The sequence below is a fragment of the Numenius arquata genome, unplaced genomic scaffold (assembly GCF_964106895.1).
Source record: "Numenius arquata unplaced genomic scaffold, bNumArq3.hap1.1 HAP1_SCAFFOLD_90, whole genome shotgun sequence".
NCBI classification, from domain to species: Eukaryota; Metazoa; Chordata; class Aves; order Charadriiformes; family Scolopacidae; genus Numenius; species Numenius arquata.
This window is the reverse complement of record NW_027415354.1, coordinates 12,254-25,179: the sequence shown is the minus strand read 5'-3', so window position 1 is coordinate 25,179 and position 12,926 is coordinate 12,254. Positions and strand designations below refer to the sequence as shown.

Genomic DNA, 12,926 nt, shown 5'->3' with positions numbered 1-12,926 from the left:
ATCACACTGAATTCACAGCATGTAGAATAAAGATCTTCTAATAGGGTGAATGCAGTTCTAGGTGCAGTTTAGCTGGCCAAAGCTGTTGGTGTCACTGAGCATGGTCCATGCCATCACGACCTAAAGGGTTACTTGGCCTGTGGCTGTGCACAGATTGCGACTGTGTGTTTGCAGGATTCCGTAATACCCAAGGAAATGGAGGCTTCATCCTCAAAATTTCTTTACTTTATTACAGATTTCACAAATAGTACAAAAAACATCACTAGCAAGTATACCTATGATTAATAAAGCAAATATATATATTGCAAGCTATTGCAAATTATTATCAGCAAACAATAACGACAATAAATTATAGCAACAATCAATAACAGTGACAATAATAGCAGCACTCAATAACAACAGCAACATCTGTATATATAATACACACAGGTTACTACAAACTTATTCCTAGTAACGCGAACTTATCGATAATATAACAGCAGATTATGATAGATCGCTTACATGCACGTATACGGTCCCAAGAGCATTAAACCAATGCCAGAGGGGGGCAAACTATCCCAGAAAGCAGGACAAACTGCTCTCAGAAGGGGACCCAACCATCTCAGAAGTGGGAGGACAGCCCACACAGACCCCAGAAGTGGGTCCAGAGGGGGATGAAATAAAATAACAGAGTCTTGGTTCAAAAGTCATCTACATGACAGAGTTTGGGGTGAGCCAGGTGTCCCTGGCGAGGGCCCAAAATTTCGTAGAAAGTTGATACAGAGAACTCAACCTACTTCGGAAAAGCATGTGCAGAGCACAGGCAGGAGAAAGGGAAGGGGACCTGAGGACAAGCACTGGTGCTGGCAGTGCCAGGGGGCATCATCCACCACTGTGGGAGGGCGCAGGCAAAGGGGCCACAGGAAGCAGAGTGGCGCAGCGGAAGCGTGCTGGGCCCATAACCCAGAGGTCGATGGATCGAAACCATCCTCTGCTAGCCAGATGCTCTTTTCCCCCCTGCTCCTGACAGGCGCTGCCTCTGCCTTGCTTCCTTCAGCAAGTTTTAACCTGCTCTGCTCTAGCTCTTTGGGAAACCAGGGCCGTGTCCCTCCCACACCCTCAGCCCCTTCTCTCTGTCCTCACGCCTTCTTTCTCCTTTGCTTTCTTAGCAGCCAGCAGTCACCCTCAGCAAGGCAGAGACAGGTAGGAGCAGCAGGCAGAGCTCCCCCCACCAGGCAGTGGGTGTCCTGGGGACACGGGTGTGTCTGTCTTCCCATCAGGCAGCTCAATCCCAACTTCCCAGCCACAAGCAGGGCTCTGCAGGTGGGGAGGAGGACAAGACTGGTGCTAGTTTGGGAAAGACCAGTGCGGTAAACTTGGCCATCTGGTGGCTTTCTCCATCCTAGTCTGTTTGCTGCCATGCCCACTCACAGGTCCAGCCAGGAGCAGGTCCGAGCAGGTATTCCCAATGGGCACTGTATGTGGCCAGGCACTGGTATGGAGGGCAGCGGGGATGCTGCAGGGTGGCCTCTGTGAGAAGGGGTAAGGGGCTGCCCTGTGCTGGACCCAGCTGGATAACACTGAGCCATCAGCCAAGTTTGTGGCACCTGTGATGGAGCTCCAGGATGAGTTGCTCCTTCCATCTCATGCCCTGCACACGGCTGGTTCCAGCTCCACAGCAGTCCAACTACAGGACACAGCTGAGCCATCGTTTGTGGCATCTATGAAAACATAATCCAGAAAGGACAGAAAATGCTCAGACAGAGAGAGGAGGTATAAAAAAAAAAATAGTGTCAGAAAGAGCAGAGGGAAAATGCATCCCCCCTGTGCCGCGTGGTTGGGCAGAGGAGCCTGGAGTGAGGGAGTGAAGCTGAGCCTGGGTAAGAGGGAGGGAAGTTGGTGGGTTTTGTTTGTCTTGTTGTTTCTCACTATGTGAATCTATTTCAATTGGCAATAAATTTATTTCCCCCAAACGGAATCTGTTTTACCCAGAACGGTTTTTGCTAAGGCGTGTCTTTGTGTTTATCCTGACCTGGAGGCTTCCTCATCCTAGTTTCTATGCTCTGCGTCCCACTCAAGGCGGGGAAAGCAGTGAGCAGCTGGGTGGGTGTTTGGCTACGCCCATGCCACTGCAGGTAGACACACACAAGCATGCTCAGACTTTCATAGTACATGCCCAGCTGGCACACGTATGAAGGCAGATGGGGAGCGGCAGCGTTGGCAGCACCCCCGGAAGCACCAGCAGCCCTCACACAAGCATGAACAAGACAGACATCCCGATCCTTTCCTTCCTCCCCGGCTGCTTAGGACCGGAGATCAGTGCTGGGACACCCCCGCTCCCCCCGACCGCCGACGTGCACACCAGGGGGTCCCGTGGAGCCTGTGCAGAGTCCGTGCCTGGAGGTCAGTCCCGGTTTGCCCAGTGTCCTGCTCCATCGCCGGGCAGTCGCTGATGCTGATCTCCCCTAGTCGGTGGCTAGTGCAGCTTGAGGTTTTCTAGCCAAGAAAAGCGCACGTGCTTCGTAGGAGGTTGTGGCAGCGTGTGCGCAGGGGGCGGGAGGAGGTGGCCAGCCGTGGCGCGGGGCAGCAGAGGCCGAGAGTGGGTGAAGGGGAGGAGCAGGAGTCGCGGTTAGGAGGCCGCAATAACAGGTGCGTTGGTGGTATAGTGGTGAGCATAGCTGCCTTCCAAGCAGTTGACCCGGGTTCGATTCCCGGCCAACGCAGGCGGGATTTCCTTTAGCTGGGCCTCGCCGCCTCCGCGGGGCAGCTAGCACCCAGCGCTGAGCCATGGGCGCCCTGACCGGGGGTACTGCCCTCCTGCTGGCGTCCACACAGCGCAGCTCTTGGCGGTCACCTGTCTTCCCCCCACCCCCGGGCAGGCCCAGCACCTCTGCCTGCTCTCCAGGCCCTGCCTTGCTGCTAGGCTCCACGAGGAGCCACAGGTCCCGTAAGTCCGGCCTTATGCAACCCTGGACTGTTGTGACCGAGCAGCAGGGGGCAGCATATTATATTCTTCCTGGTGAGGTAGCTCACTGTCGTGGAGTTGCTGCTTGCAACTGGCAAGGAAAGCGTGTTCTGCTGTGGCAGGGTAAAGATGAAGATCGAGAATGGCCACGGTGGGGACCAAGGCATACACGAGTAGGCGGTTTGGGGTTGGGGTGGGCTGAGCCCGGCGGGACGCCCTATCACTCCCCTCCTCAGCTAGAGAGGGGACAAAAAATATAACAAAAAGCTTGAGATAAGGACAGAGAGGTCCCTCAGCAATTACAGTCATGGGCAAAACAGCGGGAGGACTCTTCACGCTCTTCCCCTGCTCCAGCATGGGGTCCCTCTCACAGGAGATAGCGCTCCAGAAACTTCTCCAGCGTGAGTCCTTCCCATGGGCTGCAGATCTTCATGAACTGCGCCAGCACGGGTCCTGGCCCTTTCCACAGGGGCCAGTTTTTCAGGAACAGACTGCCCCAGCGTGTGTCCCCTGCGGGACCACAGGTCCTGCCAGAAAACCTGCTCCAGCATGGGCTCCTCTCTCCACGGGGTCACAGGTCCTGCCAAGAGCCTGCTCCCGCACAAGCTTCCCACAGGGTCACAGTCCCCTTTGGGCATCCATCTGCTCCAGCAAGGTGTCCTCCACGGGCTGCAGGTGGATATCTGCTCCACTGAGGACCACCATGGGCTGCAGAGGGGACAGTCTGCGTCGCTATGATCTTCACCACAGGCTGCAGGGGAATCCCCGCTCCAGCACCTAGAGCACCTCCTCCCCTCCTTCTTCGCTGACCTTGGTGTCTGCACCAGATGTGTGTTTCTCTCACATCTTCTCGCTCCTCTCTCTGGCTGCAATTGTGCAGTTGGTATTTTTTCCTGCCTTCTTGAATGTGTTATCACAGAGGCGCTACCACTGTTACTGATAGGCTCATCCTTGGCTGGCGGTGGATCTGTCTTGGAGCCGGCTGGCATTGGCCCTGTCAGACACGGGGAAAGATTCTGACATCTTCTTACAGAAGGGGGGCCTGTAGCCCCGCCGCTACCAAAGCCTTGCCATGCAAACCCAATGCAGGGGTACAGTGGGAGGATGTCTGTTCTTTATATAATGTCTCAAAGTCACACTGGAATGAATTTGCTCTCCAGCCTCCTCCATTTTTTCCCATCTCTCCAGTGCTGGCTGGTCAAATGGGGGGTTTCTTCCCCTTCAGAGGGGACACTGGTATTTACAATGCCTGTGTTCAGAGCACAGCATTAGTTCCTCTACAGCATTCTTTCCTGAAAACAGACACACTAACTTGGTTTGAAATACTCCGTTTAACAATCAAGACTGCATGTCTCGGAGACCCTACGCCCCCAGTGCTGACTGATTTTGTCCAGTCTCCGGCCCTGCAGAGACAACCTGAAGTCTACTGGAATTGGGTGTAACGACGTTCCTGGTAACCAAGAACTGAGACACCCTCATTTCTTTTGCAACTTTTGCAACTTGTGGGCCAAGGGAAACATAGGGAGCCTCTCACAACTAGACTTGAAGAGTCTCAAGGGTACAAAGCTTCTCACATCTCTGATTCCAGGGTTGCTTAAAGCAAAGGAAGCAATGCTCTTTGCTGTGCTGACAGTCAAAACCCAATCTGGGCAGCGAGCTTGTATGGAGGGTTTGGGTTGGCACAGTATTTACAGACTCCCACTCTGTCATCAGCAGTGCTACAAGTAGACGGAATTACGAAGACCAGGATCGTGACTCTGCATGCTCCGGTCCCTACCAAAATGCCCACCCTAACCCCATCTTGCAGCCACACTGTGTCGTTGTTGTTGAGACGGACAAACGACACGGACAGCAATCTTCAGAAGTTCAAGCAGTAACAGTCTACCTTTATTAGCACACGTATTTTCTTATATATTCTTTCTTAACACATGTGTTCTTTTCCTATTGATTACATATTGTCATAACAATATATCATTGGCTGTCTTTTGCAAAACATCAAAACTACTCCTTATCTTGTCAGTCTCCAGCTGGTACCTAAAAGTTGTTTTACTTCTCAGGATGTTTTCTACTCCCTTCTTTCTCAAGGATATACTTTAATCTCTGCAAGGTCAACTCCTGACTCCATTCCCACAATCAAGGGTTCCACGGACCTGCCGCAGTCCCCCACAACACTGCCTACATCCAGACCTGAAAGCCAGTGCTTTCCTCCTTTCCACTCCGTACCCACCCCCTGGAGATTATTCCCACAAAACTAACGAAAGAGAAAATTGCAATGGCTATTTTTCATAGGATGTTTATGAACAACAGCTGAGAGGACATATCAAAAGGCCTGTATTAACATTCACATCTGACCAATTGGGACAACGGTCTTTTGCCATCCTCACAGTAAAGGAAGGTTACTCTGGGTGGCATTTCTTGTATTTCCACCTGTGTCCATTGCTTTTTTGCCTGCCCACTGGGCACATCTCACAAGAAGATGGTGTTCTCCTTCACTCTGCCTGTCATCCCTCCCACCCCAGGTATTTGGAGACATGGATAAGGTGCCTCCTCATCCTTCCCTTCCCTTCCCTTCCCTTCCCTTCCCTTCCCTTCCCTTCCCTTCCCTTCCCTTCCCTTCCCTTCCCTTCCCTTCCCTTCCCTTCCCTTCCCTTCCCTTCCCTTCCCTTCCCCAGGCTAAGCAACCCCAGCCGTCCCAGCCTCTCTCTGTATGACAGATGAGCCAAGTCCTTAATCACCTCAGTGTCCCTCAGCCCAGTTCATAAGCCTGCTTCTGTCCTCTGCCAGGGCTTAGTCGGGGCAGGAGGAGAAGAGTCACGGCTTCATAAGCGTACATGCAAGATGCGCTGGGCACACTGACAGAAGAAATGAGGTCAGCTCTTGAATGCTTTCAGTGATGGAACTCACTCATGGCTGATCCTGAGAGATATCACAGGGCCGTGATCACAAGGCTTTCATTTTCATTTTTGGTGTTTCTCTTTCCTGGTTGCTTACCTTTGCTGGTCTAGTATAAATGCTTGGAGCTCTATTCACAACTGGGTGTAAGCTTGAGTCAGAGGCGAGTTGCTCTTCCTTTCAGAGGTGTTGGCCAGCTGAGGCGGGGGAGAACAATCCACCACGAGTCTCCAGCTATGCTACACAAAGTCTTTAATGAGAAGGAGCAAATGCGGTGGCACAGGGCAGAGACCAAGACACACGTCTGCAGGGTTCAGGGAGGCCTATGATCTCTGATATCCCTGGCATGTCTTAGGGCAGGGGCACAGTGTCCACTGAAGCTAACAGCACGATGACTCATGTTTGCCTGGAACTCAGGGTTTTTCCCGACTCTTCCACATCACAATGACTCCCAGGTGCTCAGGGAGACCAATCCCATGTCCCTTTGAAATGTGAAATGCATTGAAGGGGCCAACCCATCCCTGACCCAGAAAAGAGAGCCATGAGCTTTTGGCTCCCTGCCCCGAGGCTCTCTTCAAAAGCAGACCATCCAAGCCTTTGGCCTCTGGGATGAACTCACTGAGCACAACAGGTCAATTTGGGTGTGGGTTTTCTCCTTCGGGGAAGGACACGGGCACCTCTTTGATCACCCTCCTATGCACCGATTTGCTTCTTTCCCACAGGTTCTCCACTTCCCAAGCTGAGCCCAAACCCCCTGGTTGGAAGAAGTGTGAGGGCCTGGTCAAGTCATCAGGGTACATGGCAATGGAGATCCCAGGGAGAGATTAGTTGAGAGGGACCTGCCCGACCCTCTGCTCTTCATCGTGAAGAAACTGCCTTTGTTCCCTGGGCTCACGGGCAGAAAAGACAGGTTCTGGCAGAGCCTGCTGAGCGTAAGCAAGGTCCCCGAGGCCCTCAAGCTTGCCCTCAGCCCACAATCGTTTTTCCTTGTCGTTGAGCTTTGCCACATCCCTGGAGATATGAGTCTCTTCTCCCACCATCTCCTGTGAGCCTACAACGACCCGCTGGAGAGGCGTATCTCCCTGGGTCAGCCTGAGCCCCTGGACTGAAAGCACTTGAGAGCTGACTGGAGGCGTCCCTAATAGCTGAATATCGTGACTGGTCGCCAAGCTCACCGTGAAGAAGGCGATGGAACAAATGTCATCCATGTGATGGAAAGCTCGGAGGGCACAGTGAGTGTTGCGGGAGCTGTAGGCACAGTGTGCATTTATAAGAGGTGATTTCTGAGATACCCCAGTCAGCACTGGGGGCGTAGGGTCTCCGAGACATGCAGTCTTGATTGTTAAACGGAGTATTTCAAACCAAGTTAGTGTGTCTGTTTTCAGGAAAGAATGCTGTAGAGGAACTATATGCTGTGCTCTGAACACAGGCATTGTAAATACCAGTGTCCCCTCTGAAGGGGAAGAAACCCCCCATTTGACCAGCCAGCACTGGAGAGATGGGAAAAAATGGAGGAGGCTGGAGAGCAAATTCATTCCAGTGTGACTTTGAGACATTATATAAAGAACAGACATCCTCCCACTGTACCCCTGCATTGGGTTTGCATGGCAAGGCTTTGGTAGCGGCGGGGCTACAGGCCCCCCTTCTGTAAGAAGATGTCAGAATCTTTCCCCGTGTCTGACAGGGCCAATGCCAGCCGGCTCCAAGACAGATCCACCGCCAGCCAAGGATGAGCCTATCAGTAACAGTGGTAGCGCCTCTGTGATAACACATTCAAGAAGGCAGGAAAAAATACCAACTGCACAATTGCAGCCAGAGAGAGGAGCGAGAAGATGTGAGAGAAACACACATCTGGTGCAGACACCAAGGTCAGCGAAGAAGGAGGGGAGGAGGTGCTCTAGGTGCTGGAGCGGGGATTCCCCTGCAGCCTGTGGTGAAGATCATAGCGACGCAGACTGTCCCCTCTGCAGCCCATGGTGGTCCTCAGTGGAGCAGATATCCACCTGCAGCCCGTGGAGGACACCTTGCTGGAGCAGATGGATGCCCAAAGGGGACTGTGACCCTGTGGGAAGCTTGTGCGGGAGCAGGCTCTTGGCAGGACCTGTGACCCCGTGGAGAGAGGAGCCCATGCTGGAGCAGGTTTTCTGGCAGGACCTGTGGTCCCGCAGGGGACACACGCTGGGGCAGTCTGTTCCTGAAAAACTGGCCCCTGTGGAAAGGGCCAGGACCCGTGCTGGCGCAGTTCATGAAGATCTGCAGCCCATGGGAAGGACTCACGCTGGAGAAGTTTCTGGAGCGCTATCTCCTGTGAGAGGGACCCCATGCTGGAGCAGGGGAAGAGCGTGAAGAGTCCTCCCGCTGTTTTGCCCATGACTGTAATTGCTGAGGGACCTCTCTGTCCTTATCTCAAGCTTTTTGTTATATTTTTTGTCCCCTCTCTAGCTGAGGAGGGGAGTGATAGGGCGTCCCGCCGGGCTCAGCCCACCCCAACCCCAAACCGCCTACTCGTGTATGCCTTGGTCCCCACCGTGGCCATTCTCGATCTTCATCTTTACCCTGCCACAGCAGAACACGCTTTCCTTGCCAGTTGCAAGCAGCAACTCCACGACAGTGAGCTACCTCACCAGGAAGAATATAATATGCTGCCCCCTGCTGCTCGGTCACAACAGTCCAGGGTTGCATAAGGCCGGACTTACGGGACCTGTGGCTCCTCGTGGAGCCTAGCAGCAAGGCAGGGCCTGGAGAGCAGGCAGAGGTGCTGGGCCTGCCCGGGGGTGGGGGGAAGACAGGTGACCGCCAAGAGCTGCGCTGTGTGGACGCCAGCAGGAGGGCAGTACCCCCGGTCAGGGCGCCCATGGCTCAGCGCTGGGTGCTAGCTGCCCCGCGGAGGCGGCGAGGCCCAGCTAAAGGAAATCCCGCCTGCGTTGGCCGGGAATCGAACCCGGGTCAACTGCTTGGAAGGCAGCTATGCTCACCACTATACCACCAACGCACCTGTTATTGCGGCCTCCTAACCGCGACTCCTGCTCCTCCCCTTCACCCACTCTCGGCCTCTGCTGCCCCGCGCCACGGCTGGCCACCTCCTCCCGCCCCCTGCGCACACGCTGCCACAACCTCCTACGAAGCACGTGCGCTTTTCTTGGCTAGAAAACCTCAAGCTGCACTAGCCACCGACTAGGGGAGATCAGCATCAGCGACTGCCCGGCGATGGAGCAGGACACTGGGCAAACCGGGACTGACCTCCAGGCACGGACTCTGCACAGGCTCCACGGGACCCCCTGGTGTGCACGTCGGCGGTCGGGGGGAGCGGGGGTGTCCCAGCACTGATCTCCGGTCCTAAGCAGCCGGGGAGGAAGGAAAGGATCGGGATGTCTGTCTTGTTCATGCTTGTGTGAGGGCTGCTGGTGCTTCCGGGGGTGCTGCCAACGCTGCCGCTCCCCATCTGCCTTCATACGTGTGCCAGCTGGGCATGTACTATGAAAGTCTGAGCATGCTTGTGTGTGTCTACCTGCAGTGGCATGGGCGTAGCCAAACACCCACCCAGCTGCTCACTGCTTTCCCCGCCTTGAGTGGGACGCAGAGCATAGAAACTAGGATGAGGAAGCCTCCAGGTCAGGATAAACACAAAGACACGCCTTAGCAAAAACCGTTCTGGGTAAAACAGATTCCGTTTGGGGGAAATAAATTTATTGCCAATTGAAATAGATTCACATAGTGAGAAACAACAAGACAAACAAAACCCACCAACTTCCCTCCCTCTTACCCAGGCTCAGCTTCACTCCCTCACTCCAGGCTCCTCTGCCCAACCACGCGGCACAGGGGGGATGCATTTTCCCTCTGCTCTTTCTGACACTATTTTTTTTTTTATACCTCCTCTCTCTGTCTGAGCATTTTCTGTCCTTTCTGGATTATGTTTTCATAGATGCCACAAACGATGGCTCAGCTGTGTCCTGTAGTTGGACTGCTGTGGAGCTGGAACCAGCCGTGTGCAGGGCATGAGATGGAAGGAGCAACTCATCCTGGAGCTCCATCACAGGTGCCACAAACTTGGCTGATGGCTCAGTGTTATCCAGCTGGGTCCAGCACAGGGCAGCCCCTTACCCCTTCTCACAGAGGCCACCCTGCAGCATCCCCGCTGCCCTCCATACCAGTGCCTGGCCACATACAGTGCCCATTGGGAATACCTGCTCGGACCTGCTCCTGGCTGGACCTGTGAGTGGGCATGGCAGCAAACAGACTAGGATGGAGAAAGCCACCAGATGGCCAAGTTTACCGCACTGGTCTTTCCCAAACTAGCACCAGTCTTGTCCTCCTCCCCACCTGCAGAGCCCTGCTTGTGGCTGGGAAGTTGGGATTGAGCTGCCTGATGGGAAGACAGACACACCCGTGTCCCCAGGACACCCACTGCCTGGTGGGGGGAGCTCTGCCTGCTGCTCCTACCTGTCTCTGCCTTGCTGAGGGTGACTGCTGGCTGCTAAGAAAGCAAAGGAGAAAGAAGGCGTGAGGACAGAGAGAAGGGGCTGAGGGTGTGGGAGGGACACGGCCCTGGTTTCCCAAAGAGCTAGAGCAGAGCAGGTTAAAACTTGCTGAAGGAAGCAAGGCAGAGGCAGCGCCTGTCAGGAGCAGGGGGGAAAAGAGCATCTGGCTAGCAGAGGATGGTTTCGATCCATCGACCTCTGGGTTATGGGCCCAGCACGCTTCCGCTGCGCCACTCTGCTTCCTGTGGCCCCTTTGCCTGCGCCCTCCCACAGTGGTGGATGATGCCCCCTGGCACTGCCAGCACCAGTGCTTGTCCTCAGGTCCCCTTCCCTTTCTCCTGCCTGTGCTCTGCACATGCTTTTCCGAAGTAGGTTGAGTTCTCTGTATCAACTTTCTACGAAATTTTGGGCCCTCGCCAGGGACACCTGGCTCACCCCAAACTCTGTCATGTAGATGACTTTTGAACCAAGACTCTGTTATTTTATTTCATCCCCCTCTGGACCCACTTCTGGGGTCTGTGTGGGCTGTCCTCCCACTTCTGAGATGGTTGGGTCCCCTTCTGAGAGCAGTTTGTCCTGCTTTCTGGGATAGTTTGCCCCCCTCTGGCATTGGTTTAATGCTCTTGGGACCGTATACGTGCATGTAAGCGATCTATCATAATCTGCTGTTATATTATCGATAAGTTCGCGTTACTAGGAATAAGTTTGTAGTAACCTGTGTGTATTATATATACAGATGTTGCTGTTGTTATTGAGTGCTGCTATTATTGTCACTGTTATTGATTGTTGCTATAATTTATTGTCGTTATTGTTTGCTGATAATAATTTGCAATAGCTTGCAATATATATATTTGCTTTATTAATCATAGGTATACTTGCTAGTGATGTTTTTTGTACTATTTGTGAAATCTGTAATAAAGTAAAGAAATTTTGAGGATGAAGCCTCCATTTCCTTGGGTATTACGGAATCCTGCAAACACACAGTCGCAATCTGTGCACAGCCACAGGCCAAGTAACCCTTTAGGTCGTGATGGCATGGACCATGCTCAGTGACACCAACAGCTTTGGCCAGCTAAACTGCACCTAGAACTGCATTCACCCTATTAGAAGATCTTTATTCTACATGCTGTGAATTCAGTGTGATTTCAGGCACTGAAGTCTCTTTCTGTAGGATCCAGCTTCCTCCTGTCTTTGTTCCACCTCCTTATCTCCCTTACCAGACAAAAGAAAAGAAGCGATAACAATTGTTGGACCTTCTACTGGGCCTGAGTCATGGCACCCGTCCTGCTTCTGCCCCATGCACAAAACCTGCGCAGGGCTTATAAAAAAGCCCTGCAGACGTGTGTCTTGGTCTCTGCCCTGTGCCACCGCATTTGCTCCTTCTCGTTAAAGACTTTGTGCAGTATAGCTGGAGACTCGTGGTGGTTTGTTCTCCCCCCGCCTCGGCTGGCCAACACCGCTGAGAGGAAGAAGGAGAACCTGCTCTCTCCCATGACAGTGAGTCTGCCCCCATGCATGGGGCACTCCCAGCTGTGGGTGGAGCTCCCTGAGCCGGAGCACCAAAAATAAGCAAGCAGGCAAGGGAAAGTCAGAAACGCCTCAGAGCAACGGAGAGAGCAAGAAGCACTGGACAGAATTGGAAATACAAGTACTGCCACAAACAGTGGTGGTCAAAGATGGGAAACGTGTGCCCAGGGAGGTTGCAGAGTCTCCATCTCTGGAGATGTGCAGCATCCAACCAGACAAAGGATGAAAAACGGCCTCTACTTGGCCTTGCTTTGAGCTGGGCTCAGACTGCATCGTGTCTCCACCCTGTCTGCTGTGTGATTCTCTGAGGCCCTGCTGGAGGCCCTCATCCAGGAGCAGCCATCAAGCAGAAGTCAGCAGAGAGGGGGCGCTGGCCATTTCTGACGAAAGCTGCAGGGACTTGGTGGGCACAGGGTAGAAGGGTCACTGATGTCAGTGCCAGTGCTGGGAGCACGGGAAAAGAAGGAAGATGTGAGTACATCAACGAATTGACCCAAGAGCAAGGCAAGGGAATTGGGTGCAAGCATGGTGAGGGAGCCAAAAGGAGAAGGTCCCACTGAGATTTGAACTCAGATCGCTGGATTCAGAGTCCAGAGTGCTTACCATTACACCATGGGACCTCCTGGATGGTGCTTCTTTTTCCACTGTGGTCACCCTCACTCAGCCAAATCCCCCTGGCCAAGCCTGGCAGTCTCTCTGTCTCCCTGCCCATCACCAAGTATGGCCTCTCTACAGGGCCACCAAGCGTTCTCTGCTCATTTCACCTTTGGAGGGAGCTGCAGACCTCTTTGGGCAAGCCTGGTATGCCCTCTCTTGCAAGACCCAGGCTGTGAACCCCTTGCTTCTCCCTAATTAAACCTGGTTATGAAGTTTCCAGTAGAACCTCTTCAACGTTGCACCTCACAGGGGACCTTCACGGACCAGTCATCGGTGGTTCGATGCCTGCACTTGCCATCTCTTCTCCACTTGGAGAAGAAGAGAAGGCTCCGGGGAGACCTTATAGCAGCCTTCCAGTACCCAAAGGGGGACTACACGAGAGACGGAGAGGGACTCTTGATCAGGGAGTGGAGCCATAGGAGGAGGGG

At 53.6% G+C, this 12,926-nt stretch overlaps 5 non-coding genes across 5 annotated transcripts; 2 read left to right on the top strand and 3 right to left on the bottom strand.

Annotated features, from left to right (window-relative positions):
- The first annotated feature begins 904 nt into the window (after nucleotides 1-904).
- On the top strand, nucleotides 905-976 carry TRNAM-CAU (transfer RNA methionine (anticodon CAU)). The gene has a single exon. It is a non-coding gene; the product is annotated as a tRNA-Met (tRNA).
- Nucleotides 977-2,630: 1,654 nt separating this feature from the next.
- On the top strand, nucleotides 2,631-2,702 carry TRNAG-UCC (transfer RNA glycine (anticodon UCC)). The gene has a single exon. It is a non-coding gene; the product is annotated as a tRNA-Gly (tRNA).
- A 6,054-nt stretch (nucleotides 2,703-8,756) lies between these two features.
- On the bottom strand, nucleotides 8,757-8,828 carry TRNAG-UCC (transfer RNA glycine (anticodon UCC)). The gene has a single exon. It is a non-coding gene; the product is annotated as a tRNA-Gly (tRNA).
- Nucleotides 8,829-10,482: 1,654 nt separating this feature from the next.
- TRNAM-CAU (transfer RNA methionine (anticodon CAU)) lies at nucleotides 10,483-10,554 on the bottom strand. Its single transcript has one exon. It is a non-coding gene; the product is annotated as a tRNA-Met (tRNA).
- A 1,835-nt stretch (nucleotides 10,555-12,389) lies between these two features.
- TRNAQ-CUG (transfer RNA glutamine (anticodon CUG)) lies at nucleotides 12,390-12,461 on the bottom strand. Its single transcript has one exon. It is a non-coding gene; the product is annotated as a tRNA-Gln (tRNA).
- Between the last annotated feature and the right edge of the window lie 465 nt (nucleotides 12,462-12,926).